This window comes from Papaver somniferum, chromosome 3 (assembly GCF_003573695.1).
Source record: "Papaver somniferum cultivar HN1 chromosome 3, ASM357369v1, whole genome shotgun sequence".
In the NCBI taxonomy this organism is placed as follows: Eukaryota; Viridiplantae; Streptophyta; class Magnoliopsida; order Ranunculales; family Papaveraceae; genus Papaver; species Papaver somniferum.
The window spans coordinates 6,690,116-6,705,424 of NC_039360.1; the positions used below are offsets into that span (position 1 = coordinate 6,690,116).

Sequence of the window (15,309 nt, forward strand, 5' to 3'; positions counted from 1 at the left end):
TTTTATATTACAAGTTTCATTCACGTTTTCTTTTTAATTATGCTATTACACTACCCTACCATTGAATTTGCCTTGGGACAAGTCTTCTGAGTCAAACAAATATGAGTTTTTAATGACAGAAGATACCTTAATAGAAAGTGATCAAACACTTGAATTTCTCTTCAAAATGATTTAAATGGTGAAAACCCAGACACCCATATTACAGTAGCCAAAAAGTAGATAACAGTATGGAGAGTGAAACTCAGTTTGCTAAAGCTGGTTTTCTTAGTAAAATGTCGTTTTGGTGGTTGAATCCATTGATGAAGAAGGGTAAGAATAAAAAACTTGAAGATACTGATATACCCATCTTAAGAAAGATAGATAGAGCTGAATCATGTTACTTGTTATTCATGGAACAACTGAAGAAACAAAAGCAAATCAAGCCGTCAATTCGACGAGTAATTGTTTTCTGTTACTGGAAAGAGATTCTAATATCTGGGATCTTTGCATTTCTCAAGGTAATCACTCTTTCATCAGGACCATTGTTTCTTGGCGCCTTCATTTCTGTTTCAGAAGGTAAAGAAGCTTTTAAGCACGAGGGTTACATACTAGCTATATTATTGTTCTTGACCAAATTCGTTGAGTCGATGTCGCAGAGGCAGTGGTACTTCCGCTGTAGATTGTTGGGAGTTCGAGTCAGGTCTTTGCTATCAGCAGCTATTTATAGAAAGCAACTTAGGCTTTCTAATGCTGCCAAGTCAAACCATTCAGCTGGGGAAATAATTAATCTTGTCACTGTAGATTGCTATAGAGTTGGGGAATTCCCTTATTGGTTGCACCAAATATGGACAGGATTCCTTCAAATGTGTCTTGGATTAGCAATTCTTTACCGCGCAGTTGGGTTTGCATCAGTTGCGTCATTAGTTGTAATATTATTATCCTTGCTATGCAGCACTCCGTTGGCCAAGTTACAGCAAAAGTTCCAGAGTAAGCTTGTAGTGGCACAAGACAAAAGGCTGAAAGCTATATCAGAGGCTGTTTTGAACATGAAGGTTCTGAAGCTTTACGATTGGGAGATGTCTTTCAAATTAGTTATTGAAAGATTAAGGAAAGAGGAGGTCAAGGTTCTGAAAGCTGCTCAGCTGCTGATGGGATATACTTTATGTCTGTTTTGGATCTCACCCATACTGGTTTCTTGTGCAAGTTTTGTTGCTTGTTATGTTATTGGAGTTCCTCTCAATGCTAGAAATGTCTTCACTTTTGTGGCAACTCTGCGCATTGTGCAGGAAGCCAGGAACCCATTAGACTGACTCCAGATATCATTGCAATGATTATTCATGTAAAAGTTGCATTTAGGCGCATTTCAGAGTTTCTTGCAGAACCTGAGTTAGAGTGTAAAGAATTTGGAAAACTGGAATGCACAGAGCAAGACAAATATGCCATTTATATCAGTTCAGCTAATCTCTCATGGGAAGTGAATTCATCAATGCCGACCTTGAAGAACATAAACTTAGAGGTTAAAGTTGGTGAGAAAGTGGCCATCTGTGGGGAGGTTGGTGCAGGTAAATCAACCCTTTTAGCAGCACTGCTTGGAGAAGTTTCTAAGGTGGAGGGAACGGTGAGTTCTTATCACCCTTGAACTTTCCTCTGGTTTGAAGCTATCAGGGCATACTTTATCTTGAGAAGCTTAATCATAGTTTTGTTAAGAGGTTATTTCTTTGAGATTAGTTTTTTTCTTTTGCCTTTACCATTTTACAGGTTCAAGTTAATGGGAAGATTGCTTATGTTTCTCAAATGGCATGGATTCAGTCTGGAAGTATACAAGCCAACGTTCTGTTTGGCCGCACCATGGATAAACAAAGATATCAAGAAACAATAGAGAAGTGTTCACTGGTGAAGGACCTTGACATGCTACCATACGGTGATCTAACTGAAATAGGAGAAAGAGGAATCAATTTGAGTGGTGGTCAGAAGCAGCGCATTCAACTTGCTCGTGCGCTCTATCAGGATGCTGATATATATCTTCTGGATGATCCATTTAGTGCAGTTGATGCCCATACTGCTATAAGCATATTTAATGTAATCTCCCAATTCTGTTACAATTTTGGTTATTTATGTTATCCATTTGGCTGCTACTGAAATCTAACTTGGGTTTTCAGGAATATATAATGGGAGCTCTATCGGGGAAGACGGTCTTACTTGTTACACATCAAGTTGATTTCCTTCCTTCATTTGATTCTATATTGGTCAGTACATATGTTAATTCCTTCAAGCCACAGGTTATTTGTATGTGTTAAGTTTTAACTGCCTCAAAATCAACCAGTATATTGGTACTAAGAGTAAATGAAGGTAGATTCGTGCTAAGTAAGATCTAGTTTTCTGTTTTTCGTTCACAATTAGACATATAAATGTTGATGGTACATAGCATATATTTAGCAACATAAAATGGGTAAACTGTAAACGATCTCTAACATGCATATGGAAACCATGAAACAGATACCTCTCGATCCTCTTTGAAGAAAACTTATATTTGAAAATGAAATGCAGTATTTGAATACTATTTGTTTATACTGGAAGATTGCTTTATTAACTGGCTTTTGTAAGAGGTGTGTCAGTCACCAAGTTTTGTTGAGGTAGTGACTAAAACTTTTACTATTATCAAAGGAGGAACCTCAGCAAGTAGACGTGAGTTTACGAAAAACCAAGTTCTTTTGTTGCTTAAAAGTTTGTTCATCAGTAACCACTGAAGGAAATGTAGTTTACCTCTCATTAATTGAAAGTATGAAAACACTCCGTCATTATATTTTGAACAGTTTCTATTTTCCTACCAGTTGATGTCTGGTGGGCGAATCCAACATGCGGCTTCATATCATATATTGCTGTCTTCTAGTCGAGCATTCTGTGACCTTGTTAATGCACACAAAGCTACAGCTACTGCTAAAAGACACATCGAAATAACTTCTCCTGGTAAATGTGAATCCTCTTCCGCAGAGACTCGGGAAAGTTATTGTGGAAATCAGTTAAAAGATTCAGTTGAGCATCAGCTGATTGAGCAAGAAGATAGAGAAACCGGGGACACTGGATTGAAACCATATCTACAGTATTTAAATCAAAACAAAGGCTTCATTTACTTCTCTGTAGCGATTCTAAGCCAAATCATATTTTTTGTTGGCCAAGTGTTACAAAACTATTGGATGGCTGCTAATGTTCAGAACCCTAAAGTTACCCAGTTGCGACTGATCCTGGTGTACACTCTGATTGGATGTAGCTCAATGTTCTTTATACTCTTTAGATTTCTTTCTGGGGTTGCTTTGGGAATAATGTCTTCTAAGTCACTATTTGATCAGCTATTGAACTCTCTTTTTCATGCTCCAGTAGCCTTTTTTGAAGCTACACCTTTGGGTAGGATACTAAGTCGGGTAAGAAGCCCCTAGTTAGAACAAAATGTTCTTGTTTTGGTAACTTTATGACACTAACGTTTTTCTTTGGTACAGGTCTCATCTGATCTGAGTATTGTAGACCTCGATCTCCCATCCATGTTCCTTTTTGCTGTTGTGAGTAGTGTCAATACTTGTTTCAATCTTGGAGTACTAGCTGTTATCACGTGGCAGGTTTTGTTCATCGCTATACCGATGGTATTTATGGTGATTCTGTTGCAGGTAAACCTCCAACAAATTTCTTTTCATAATTTTGGGTCATAGGAATATGAAGACTGTAAACAGTGAACATTGAAAGCTCCTTGTTACCTTCTTATGATCACATGAAACCATATCAAGCCCATCTGGAGTACCTCCTTGAATAAAAGTTTGAACTAATTGTTGGTATCTCGCCACTGCAAGCCAGTGTGTCGGGGTTGAGCCCCCCGCTTATCCCATGTTTTGAGATTGAGGGAGGTTATGCACTGTTGGAACAGTTCCACATTGCCCAAGGTAAAGCCTCGACAAAGGTTCTTAAGGGTGGATGTTCTTTACACTCATTAGGAAAATAAAATATTACATTTGGCGAACAAAGGCCATGTACATGACTTGCTGATTGTTGATTGAGAGGGAACCTATTGGTTACCTGTTTCTTTTTACATTTTTACTGATTTCCTTGTAAATAAGTAACTGATGTTGAATATGTCCTTAAACCCAACAGAGGTACTATTCTGCTTCTGCAAATGAGTTCATGCGGATGAGTGGAACTACCAAGTCAATGCTAGCAAGCCATCTGGGTGAATCTATAGCAGGGGCGATGACAATTAGGGCTTTTGAGGACGAAAACCGATTCTTCACTGAGAATCTTGATCTCATTGACAAGAACTGTGGTCCAGCTTTTCATATCTTTTCTGCAAATGAGTGGTTGCTCTTGCGTTTGGAAACACTTTGCGCCACTACTCTTTGCTGCTCAGCCCTGGTGATAGTTTTGCTTCCTACCAAAATATTCGGTTCGGGTAGGTTTGGTTTTACGTTTTATGCCTGTCTTCCTCTCCCACACATTTATGTACATAATCCAATGATAAAAAGTTTACTGTTCAATAAAAATGAAGATTACAAAATGTTGCATGAGAGATTGACTAATGAAACACTTCCATGACCAATCCTTCTTATGGCAGGATTTATCGGGATGGCACTGTCTTATGGTCTTTCACTGAACCTATTCCTAGTTGCTGCTGTTCAACACAAGTGCACACTAGCAAACTGTATGGTTTCTGTAGAAAGGCTAAACCAGTACATGCACATTCTTAGTGAAGCTCCAGAACTCATTGAAGGTAATCGACCCATGCCAAGTTGGCCTGCGATAGGTAGAGTGGAGATCCATGATCTGAAGGTAAAAGAAAGATTTATGTTAAATTTGTCTACAGTTTGCAACTTCACGTCTAGTGAAATCTGTATTACTAAGAAACGCGATGTCAAACAGATGAGGTATAGATTGAATACTCCAGTTGTTCTTCAAGGGATTAGTTGCATATTTGAAGGAGGCCACAAGATTGGGATTGTTGGTAGGACAGGAAGTGGGAAGTCAACTCTAATAGGTGCATTGTTTCGACTCGTAGAACCAGTAGGGGGGAAAATCATCATTGATGGCATTGATATCTCAACCATCGGGCTTCATGATCTACGATCACGGTTAGGAATTATCCCTCAAGATCCCACTCTCTTTAACGGTACTGTCAGGTACAATTTAGATCCCCTTTCTCAACATGCGGACCAGGAAATTTGGGAGGTATATACTGCTTATATGTTGTGTTTTTTTCTTTGTAATTGGAGGAGTTGCCATACTTAGTTCGAAAACGACTTCATAGGATGTTCCAATACATGTATGCAGGTTCTTGGTAAATGTCAGCTTCGAGAGATGGTGCAAGATAAAGATGGGGGCTTAGATAGTTCAGGTACTTTTATTGAGAGCAAAGTATCAATCTCTTTCGTATTTCTTTAACTGTAATTTTCCAGGATCAGTTTATGATCTTTAAGCCTGTGCAGTTCAACAAGACGGTGTAAACTGGAGCATGGGACAGCGGCAGTTGTTCTGTCTGGGGCGAGCTCTGTTAAGGAGGAGCCAGATATTGGTGCTTGATGAAGCTACTGCTTCAATCGACAGTGCAACAGACTCCATTCTCCAGAAGATCTTAAGGACTGAATTTGAGAAATGTACTGTTATCACCGTGGCTCACAGAATACCTACCGTTATGGATAGTACAATGGTGCTTGCTATAAGTGATGGTAGGTTTTGAACACTCATAAAGTATCCAAAATGGCTTATCACAAGTTTTGGTGCTTAAAATTGATCATTTGCACACAGGGAAAATTGCGGAGTTTGATGAACCTAGGAAGCTGATGGAGGTGGAAAAATCGTTGTTCGGGCTGCTGGTAAAGGAATACTGGTCTCACAATAAAAGGTCTCTTACCCACATAACTAAGTCTATGCACGTGGTTTATGAAAGTGCTGTCTCTATGTTTGTTTGATCAGGGAAAACGTAACTTTATACAACTATATGCAGGTAAAATTTGGGGAGGCAAGCATTTCCAGCAAGATGTCTCAGCTAGATTTCTTAGGGACGAACCAGGCTCTGAAGGAGGCTTCCCACTTGGGGATATGGAGAAGTCACTAAGACAGCTCAAGAAATGTGATAGGACCTCTGGATCAAGACTAAGCATTACCTGGATGACCAACACAAAGTCAATTGCAGATTGTATGGAAACTAGTATACCCACTTCTCGTTCTGCGAAAATTAATTTCATCCCAAAAGAACTCATTTTTGAAGCTTCCAGTACCCATCTTAGGGGCGTCTACAATAAAAAGAGCCAGAAAGACGGTAGCATTGTGATTTTCTCCTAAACAGGATGAGTTGATGGTGATAGCTACCAAGTTTGGGCTTTATAACCCGATAAGATGACTTTGGCATAGTCGGTTTTTGAAACTGTGTGTTCCTTGGTTTTACAAATATAGTTCGACCAACTTTGCTGTTGATCTGATGTGTTTTGCAAAATACAGTCAAAGACGAGTAAACTTATTGCACCTGTGTTTTGTAGACATCGAAATTCATCAGAAATTTCAAATAAAAAAGATGTGTAAAAAGATGTAACAAGACCAAGTTCGTATGGCAACTATTTTACATTTAGAGTAAACGATGTAATACGGCTACGGCTTCTATTGACTCGCTTAAAGTTATAAAATCTGTGGAAAATTTCTGGGCTAGATTACAGGGTTGAAAGTTAACAAAAAGAGAGAAAATACTGTTTACTGAGAAAGATAACAAAAAGAGAATACTAAAAAAATTATGAAAAGGGGGGACTTACTAATTAAGTACCAACACTAGTTAAGCAAGATGAAACTCGTAATCTAAGATTACTTGTCTTGTAGACAAACAACAATAAGCTTATAAAAACTGTGCACCTTCATCCTCTACTGGATAAAGAGGAAATATCTTGGTTCAAGAATCATCTTTAGCGTTAACAGAAATGTCCCAATAGTGTCCAACCCCAGCATCAGCAAAGCATTTCCGAGCAGCAGCTTCAGTTCTACACTCGTGAACAGCAAACCCGTTGAAACTAGATTTAGCGACACTTCCCTGCCATACAAGGACACATTTGTTCACTGGCTTGTCATCATCTTCAGCTGTACTGTCCTCTTCTTCATTTCTGACGGTCTCGGCCGAATTTATTCTCTTAAGCATCAGCTTTCCGTATCTTTTGATGGATTTATTACCACCTTCCACAACCACAATAGTGAAGTCCTCAGTTATCACCAAACAACCTGTTAGCCGATTACCTTACCTCGGGTCTGTGGGTGTGAAAGGTCATTGATCTTATATACAGAAACAAATTTCTCAAGTTTGTTTGGATCATCAAAGAGCTTCTTCAGTTTTTTCTCACGACGTTCTGCAGGTGTGAGCTTACGTGCAATGTTCCTGTCATTATGGGCTTGTTCACGCTCAGCAGCTTCACTCCTAATCTTCATTTCAAGCCTCGTGGGATCTTGTGTGGCTTACAGATCCAAGAACTTTCATGAGATTACTCATTTTGACCTTTGACTTTGGGGGTTCTAGCAGACCTTGCCTGATCATCTCCTGTCTGTCTTTCTCCTTTGCAAGACGCTTTTGGGTACGCAGTTTCTTCTGCTCTTTCTAGGTTAACTTAAAAGATTGGGGAAGTGGTGGGGCAGGTTCAGCTGGGGGCTCAATTGGCAGAGGGTGCTCAACATATATTGTGATTTTTTCCGTTTTTAGTCTGTCATTTTTGATGCTGTCAATGCAGACGTCACCATATGTTCCAGAAGGCAAAAGCACAACATCCCTGGTACATTCAGCATTTATATAAGATCAGTAAAATATGTCTGTAAGCATAAATTAAAAACAAGCTTAAAGAAAAATAATGAGAACAGTAACACTGAAAATAATATAGCAGCAGCAACTTACCACCACTCGACCTCAGGGATTGGGTCCTTCAGTTTTTCTTTGATGATCACTCTCTCAGATATTTCAATCAGATTAGGGTTGGTATCAGGCCCGGCCTTCGCTTTTGCCAGCTGTGCTTGCTTTATCCTCAACTCTTTTGCCCGTGCTTCTCCGAATTGGCTCTAGAAATCAATAAGGATGCATATTCAGGAGAACCATCAAACAAGTAATCTGCTAATAGGAAAGCAAAAACGAAAAAAAGTTTCATGTCAAACTTACTAACCTTGAATTTATTCATCTCTTCCTGTTCTGACCACACACCTTCCTCCACAAATTGAAAATTCAGTCTCTTTGGCCTCAACAGCTTCGCCTTATTGATACCCATTCTCGCATCATAGTGAGGATTTGATTCGAGATCCACCTCCAATTCAGGCTTAAGAATTTGGAATGCATCCTTTTCCTGCTTGTTGATATTGACCTGCAATTTGTAATTCAAACAACGGTGATGACCGACATCAGTTATTTTTTATTCAAAAGTAAACGAGAGCAGCAATTCAGAACCACATTGATAAGAGGCAATAGGATGAAATTGCGAAAACAAACCTTTAAGGTGCTAAGATTAGTCAACTTTGGCTGATTAATCACATCGCCATGTTCATCTACTTCTCTACCATGTGCATCTAGACGTAGAACAGGAGCTTTTGGTGGTTTCTGATGAATCACAATCTCTCCTGGCATCTTCCCGACAATAGATACAGTTGCAAGTCCAGAAAGTGGACCCATGCCACCAATAGACACAGTTGCATTACCTGGCTGTAGAGTTACTGGTGCAGCAGTCGAAGGAGCCACACTTGACGCTGGGGCTTTATGTAGCTCGTTGTGTAATCCCAAGGGCAGCGTCGAATCAGAACCTGGCATAGAGACTTTCTTTACCTAAAAACCAGGAGAAGAGAAATTAATGATATGTAACTCAAGAGTCGTGGACACAAAAGCAACAAGCTCAACTGAAAATGTAGTAAAACGACCAGTAAAAAATGGAAAACCCAAATGACAAATTGAAGAATCATCAAGTATAGAAAGGGTTGCTAAACTTACCAGTGGTATCTTTTTTAGCTTTTCCGATAATTGTTTCTGCATTTGTAAGACTCTCTTTGCTTTTTCCAAGGCTCCAAGAGAAAGATTTCCACTTTTGATTGTAATTGAAGCTGTTGTCCCATCTGTACTAGATTTTCCAGGAACCTCATCAGATCTGGTAATATTAACTCCCTTGTTTTCATTGTTTTTAGAAATTGAATATACCTTGGAAGGAGGGGGGTAATCATGTGCAGAGGCCTCCTGGCCAATCCTTAATGGCGTTTGGTTTGGTTCCAAAGATGCAACCTGCAAGTGAGAAAAATACACCTCAAAGTAAAAATCATCAAACTACAAGTAGCTATTTGAATTCAACTCTTCTTACATACCGACATTAAGAAGATTTACAGGTTTAAAAACATGGTTCTATCTAGATTAAAGCTAGCATAAAAAATTGAGAAAAACAACAGCGCAATTGATCAGTAAGTTTAAGTTTGTTTCTTTTAAAAATAGATAAAGAGACATCATTGCAGAAATCTAACACTAAATTGCTTCATCAACCCGTTTTCACCTTAAAACATAACTGTGCCAGTTGTTTCTCTTCAGCTATCAAACCAGCTTCCCTTGAAAAAGAACAAAAAAAACAGACAACCGCGACGTATACTCAAAGGGGAAAATTGTAATAAACCAAAACCAACACTATAAGCATACTATCCTACCCAAACCGAGGCTACAACATCGAACAAACAAGCAAGTTACATTGCTGATGTTGGTGAATATGCACCAACTTTACCAGCACCACTGCACAACTACGCAATTTATCACTTAATAGAGTAAATTAACAACTAACATGTTATCGAATTTGGGTTCTAGTCCTATGTTGAACTGAACAGTAAAAAACACTCCAACAGAATAAAACAAATCAAATCATAAAGGAAGGCAAAGAAGAAAAATTGAAGTGTGAAAGAGCTACCTTAGTTAGGTTGTGAAATACCTTAGTTAGATTGTGTCTTCTTCTATGGTCGCATACCTCACCATCGGAATCACTTCCAAATCTGTAAATTTGTGCCACAAAATCAAAACTTTAGCAATTAGAAAAAGAAAAAAAAAACAGAAAATTCGAAGCGGAAAATTGAGATTTAGAAGGTACCTGTGAGAATCAGAGAAGAAATCGTCGTCGTGATGTTTTCGTTTCAGTGTTGTTCTTAAACCAGAAGCGGCCATTGTCGTTCTCCGAGGAAGGGATGTTTTTTTCTACAGATAGGTTTTGGCATCTCTAGGGACTGTGTGTATTTATTTATAGGTTTTATTACAATTTTATTTCCGAAAAGATCGTGTGCCCACCGGCCCTTGTTTAGGAGAGTAACCTGTTATCGGGGCTGCACCATGATAATAATGTCTACCAAATGTTAGGGGGTGTTTTAGTGTCATGTTAAAGGTCTAGATTACCCTTTCATTTTTAAAGGGACTAAATCACCCTCCAATCTATTCAAACCTAATTAATACATTAAAAAAAAACGAAATCAAAATTAGTTTTTGTTTGATAACCATCATCAAATATATTTAAACCTAAAAAAAAACCTACTCCCGCTGTTTCTGGAAAAAAGATACTTTTACTTTTCAATTTGGCCCATTTTTAGGCTAAAATGAAAAGGTTAAAGTATCTGTTTTCAAGAAACGGAGGTAGTATGATTTTTTGAGTTACGGTTGGTTATTCTTTAATTACCAATCGTAAAATCGATTTATGAAGGTGTTACAGTTGGTTATTGAAGAACTATCAACCGTAAATTCTAAAGACTATTTAGAATATCCAATTACAGTTCATTTTTGTAACCGTAAAGATATTTACGGTTGGTTTCGATTTTAACAGTACCAACCGTAAAGATTCCTGAGTGGAAATAAGTTAAGTTTGTGAGTTTGATTACGGTTGGCTTTGACTTGAATGTTATCAGCCGTAAATAGTTACGGTTGGATACTAGTCACTGGCAAACGAACCGTAACCTATTTACGGTTCGTCGCGTAAGAGAACTATCCAACCGTAACTGGTTTATGATTGGGTTTTCCCAATTTTAACCAGTTACGGTTGGATGTTCATCATATACTAACTGTAAATGGCACCTACGGTCGGCTTCCATGGTTCCGATCGTAAATGGCTCCTACGGTTGGCTTCTTTGGTTAATTTCAACCGTAAATTGTCCTGAAATTGAAATTAGAGCTAAGAAATCATCCATAACAGGATCTCCATCGTGGAGTTCTCTGAAAAATATGGTTTCTCTATTATATAGAGATTTACCCACCTTCAATTTGCCACTAAAATCATTCATTTTGTTTGAGTAAATCGAAATATAGTTTTTTTAAATAAATCTCTTAAAAAAGAAATCTCTCTATTTTATTTCTCCACCAAAGCTAATTCTTAATCTGATTTAAGTTTTCATTAAGTATAAAAAAGTTTTCATTAACCTAATGATTAGGTAATTAAATTAACAACACTAACTAAATAAGGGTTCTTTAGTCATTATAAAAATTATATAGATAAAAGGGTTTTTGAAAGACCTTTTCCTATTATATCAGTCCCTCTAATGATTTCTTCAGCCTCTATAACAGGTTACTTAGAAAATACGGTAACACTACCAAATAGACAGTGAGTCCGTCACGGACAAAACTTGATTTTACAACACTGTCCTGATATTTATAGGACGGAGCTCGACCCCGGCCAACTGGGATGTTTCCTATTGGTTGATATGTGGAAATTAGAAATCATGTGGTCGTGGATGTTAATATTTCTTTTGCAACTGCAGTCGGAGTCGGAGAAAATTTAGATCATACTTACATGCCGAACTTTTGGATAATCGACAGAGTTGTGACCCTTCCTTTTATGGTGACGTAGTGCCAGTTCAATTTTTGTAAAATTTTCTTGCAGCAGTCATCATAGTTGAAAATTTCCAAACCATACCGACTACAATGCCGAAACTCATGACATATTATTTGTGAACAAGCCAACAACAGACGGTATGCCAACCATATAAATTTTTTCGAATATAGCCCAAGACCACTTTTACAAACTATCAGAAAAAAAAGAACATCCAAAACATTTGTAAAGTATTCAAAATAAAAAAGTTTATAAAATAAATATATTAAAATCAGATCAAAGTAAATTAAATTTAAAGTACAATTGCAGGTTTACCATTAAATAAGTATATGAATAAGGGTTATTGATTTGTTAGTTAGCTGGTCGAGTCTTACCAACATTTTTAACTAATTTTTGAATCCTATTGTTGGGGCTGCATTAGGATTTGTTTGCGGGGCTTAATATGATAGTTATAACCAAGACGTGGATATGGGGGACCTAATTTATGTAAAAGTTCTAAAATACCGGCAATAAACTTAACTTATTACCCTTTTTTCCCTTTTATTAACTAAGATTTTGCTTATCTACCACCTATGCTTTTCCTAGATACCACCCACACTACAATCTCCTTTCAATCATAAACCAAATTTGGTCCGGGTAACCATAATCTAACCTAGTTATCTTCTTTGTAAACTCTAATAGAAATCTGCCTAAGCTCACAACTATTGATCACCACGACCGCCATTTTTCCTTATCAACCATAAATAATGGTGGTAAATGGGATGAATGAAAAATCCATTAGTTCATGTACATAAAATGGAAAAGGTGCTATGAAAGTTGATTCCAAACATACACATTCAATGAAAAAGGATTGGATTTCTCAAACTCTTTTCGTATAATTAATCAGACCGTTATAAAATGAACGGGGGTATTTATAGATATAAACACTAATGGCATCAGTTTCTTAAATGAAATCATATGTAGACATATTTGAGTATTGAAATGCTCTCAATTGATTACATTCAAGTTCCGGGAGGAACCACTAAAGTCCGAAAACGTTAATTCTGATAACGAAGTTTGGGAATTTGCAGTTTATAAGTTGGGCAATATGTAGTTTGGGAATTTGGCTGATCATATTTCTCATGATGGTTCTTGGAAATTTAATTTCAAAAGAGCTATGAATGGTTTAGAGGTTCTTCAGTTTGCACACCTGCTTACTATTATAGGTAGTAACCCACCTACTACAGACAACCTGCCTGACACAAGAAGGTGGACTTTACATCCATCTGGATGTTTCACAGTTAAGTCACTTTACAAGACTTTTACTGTTGCAGAGGGTATAGCTGATGTCCCACATCAATTTGTCTGGGCAATTGGTATCCCACCTAAAGTCAGTTTCCTTCTCTGGTGCGCAGTACATGGTAAATTGAATTCCAAAGATATGTTAAATCATAAAGGTATGGACATTTATAGTTCTTGTATTCTTTGTGGAGATAGTTCTGGATCTCAGGAGCATATTTTGCTACACTGCAAGGTTGCAAAGTCCATTTGGAATGCCGTGACTCCAAAAAGTCATTGGGCGTGGGTGTTTCCAGAAAATTTGTTCTCTTTTGCTCATACCTGTCATAATAATCAGCTTTCTCACTCTGGAAGGGTGGTGTGGGATTTCATTCCGGCGGCAGTAATTTGGGTATTGTGGAGAGAAAGAAATTGTAGAACCTTTGAGGAAAATTACAAGTTCAAGACAGACCAGGATTAACTATTGATGTAAAATCTTTGGTGCTTTCGTAGGCAACTGCTTGTGGGAAGAGAGTTCATCTGAACTTCTCAAATGCTGTCTCACAATGGGATACTGTTTTCTCTTGATGTTTTGTTTTTGTTTTGCATCTGCTTCTTTATAGTCTATATTCTGTAGACTTTTGTACATTCTCTGTTCTTTAATAAAATCTTCTCTTCTGATCTAAAAAATTTAATTCTGATAACGAAGTTATGATTTGAGATCGACGATTAACCTTCTCTGAGACTCTAAATGCAAAATCGATTTTTGGTAAACGTAAAATAAGATTCAAGTTAAGGATCATATGATAGTGATGTATGCATTTGTTCACTTGTACATCATTAAATATCGAAATATTTTCACCGGTCAAAATAAACATTTGATTAAGTTTGAATCATTTAACATATGTACGATCAACCTAAGGTGATGGCTGCGGGTTATATCGGTAGTAGTGTGTCTAGGGTTTACAGTTGAACGAGGAATATTGACTGAGTAGTTGTTAAAGTGGGTTTTTGATACTCACATTAAAGAAGGTCACAAAGTTTAAGTTCTTTTTATTAGGAGTGGTATTTAGGTAAAGTGTGGGTGGTAAATAGGTGAAACCTTAATCTAATTTAAATTTTTTTGAAAATCATAAAAAAAAAAAAAAACTGGAGAGAAGAATTGTCTACTCTTCTCTCTCTTTCTTTTTTCTTCCTTTGAATCAATTAGTCGTCGATTCAACCGAAATTCATCGTCGATTAGATTCATTATAAAAAAAACCATGATGAAGATAAAGGAAAAGGCAGGATCGTCGAAACAACCTCCTCATGAACCAAAAAACCAAGTTCATCAAGTGAAGATGAAAGTGAAAATAAAGAAGAAGTGAATGAAGGAAATGAACCAACTGCCGAGACTCCTGATATGACTGCAATAAGGTATAAATTGAAAAAACCACTGTTTATTTAAAAATTAATGATTATTCAGTTGGTTTCGCAAAATTTAGGTCTGAAAATACAGTTTCAGTACAAGTTTACGGTTGGGTGTTCTTGTTTTCCTAGCCGTAAATACCTGTTACGGTTGGGAACATTAAGAACTCCTAGCCATAACGTACTGGGTGATACGGACGGGAAATGAGGAATCCTAACCGCAAAAATTTGTTTACGTCTAGGTTATTCCTAGCTGTATCTTCTTCTGTGTTCGAAATTTAATTTAACGGTAGTGTTTACGTCCAGGTTGTTCCTATCCGTAATTTGATTTCCTAGTTGTAAGTGTTACTTCCTAGCCGTTATGTGCGTAACGGCTCGGTCGATTGCACAAAGTCCCATCCGTAGTTGTCACGGCTAGGTTATTCCTAGCCTTATCTTCTTCTGTGTTGAAAATTAATCAGCGGTAGTGTTTACGACTAGGTTGTTCCTATCCGTAATTTGAGAAACCAAGCCGTAAAAATTATTTCCTAGCCGCTATAACTGTTACGTCTTCGTCGATTACTAAAGGTCCCATCCGTAAACTTGTTTGCGTCTGGCAATGTCAATTTTTCTTGGTCATTGTTTTATGCCGTGGCTTAGTTGTCTTCAATTTTCCCAACCTTATTTACCTATTTAATTTTTTTTTGGTCTTATTTGTATTAATCTGCAATCAGCTTTGAACAGAGAAAATGAAAGGAGGAAGAAAAGATCACAAGAAGTAACACCTTGTAATGTCCCGACTCCATAACCTCTTCAGACAAAACCACTAAGTGCAAATACAAGGAATACAAGTGAAGTTGTCACTGGTGGA

General features: G+C 37.5%; 2 pseudogenes; one reads left to right on the forward strand and one right to left on the reverse strand.

Moving 5' to 3' along the window:
- Positions 1–251: 251 nt before the first annotated feature.
- Positions 252–6,654, forward strand: LOC113355231 (annotated as a pseudogene).
- Positions 5,980–10,204, reverse strand: LOC113355232 (annotated as a pseudogene).
- Between the last annotated feature and the right edge of the window lie 5,105 nt (positions 10,205–15,309).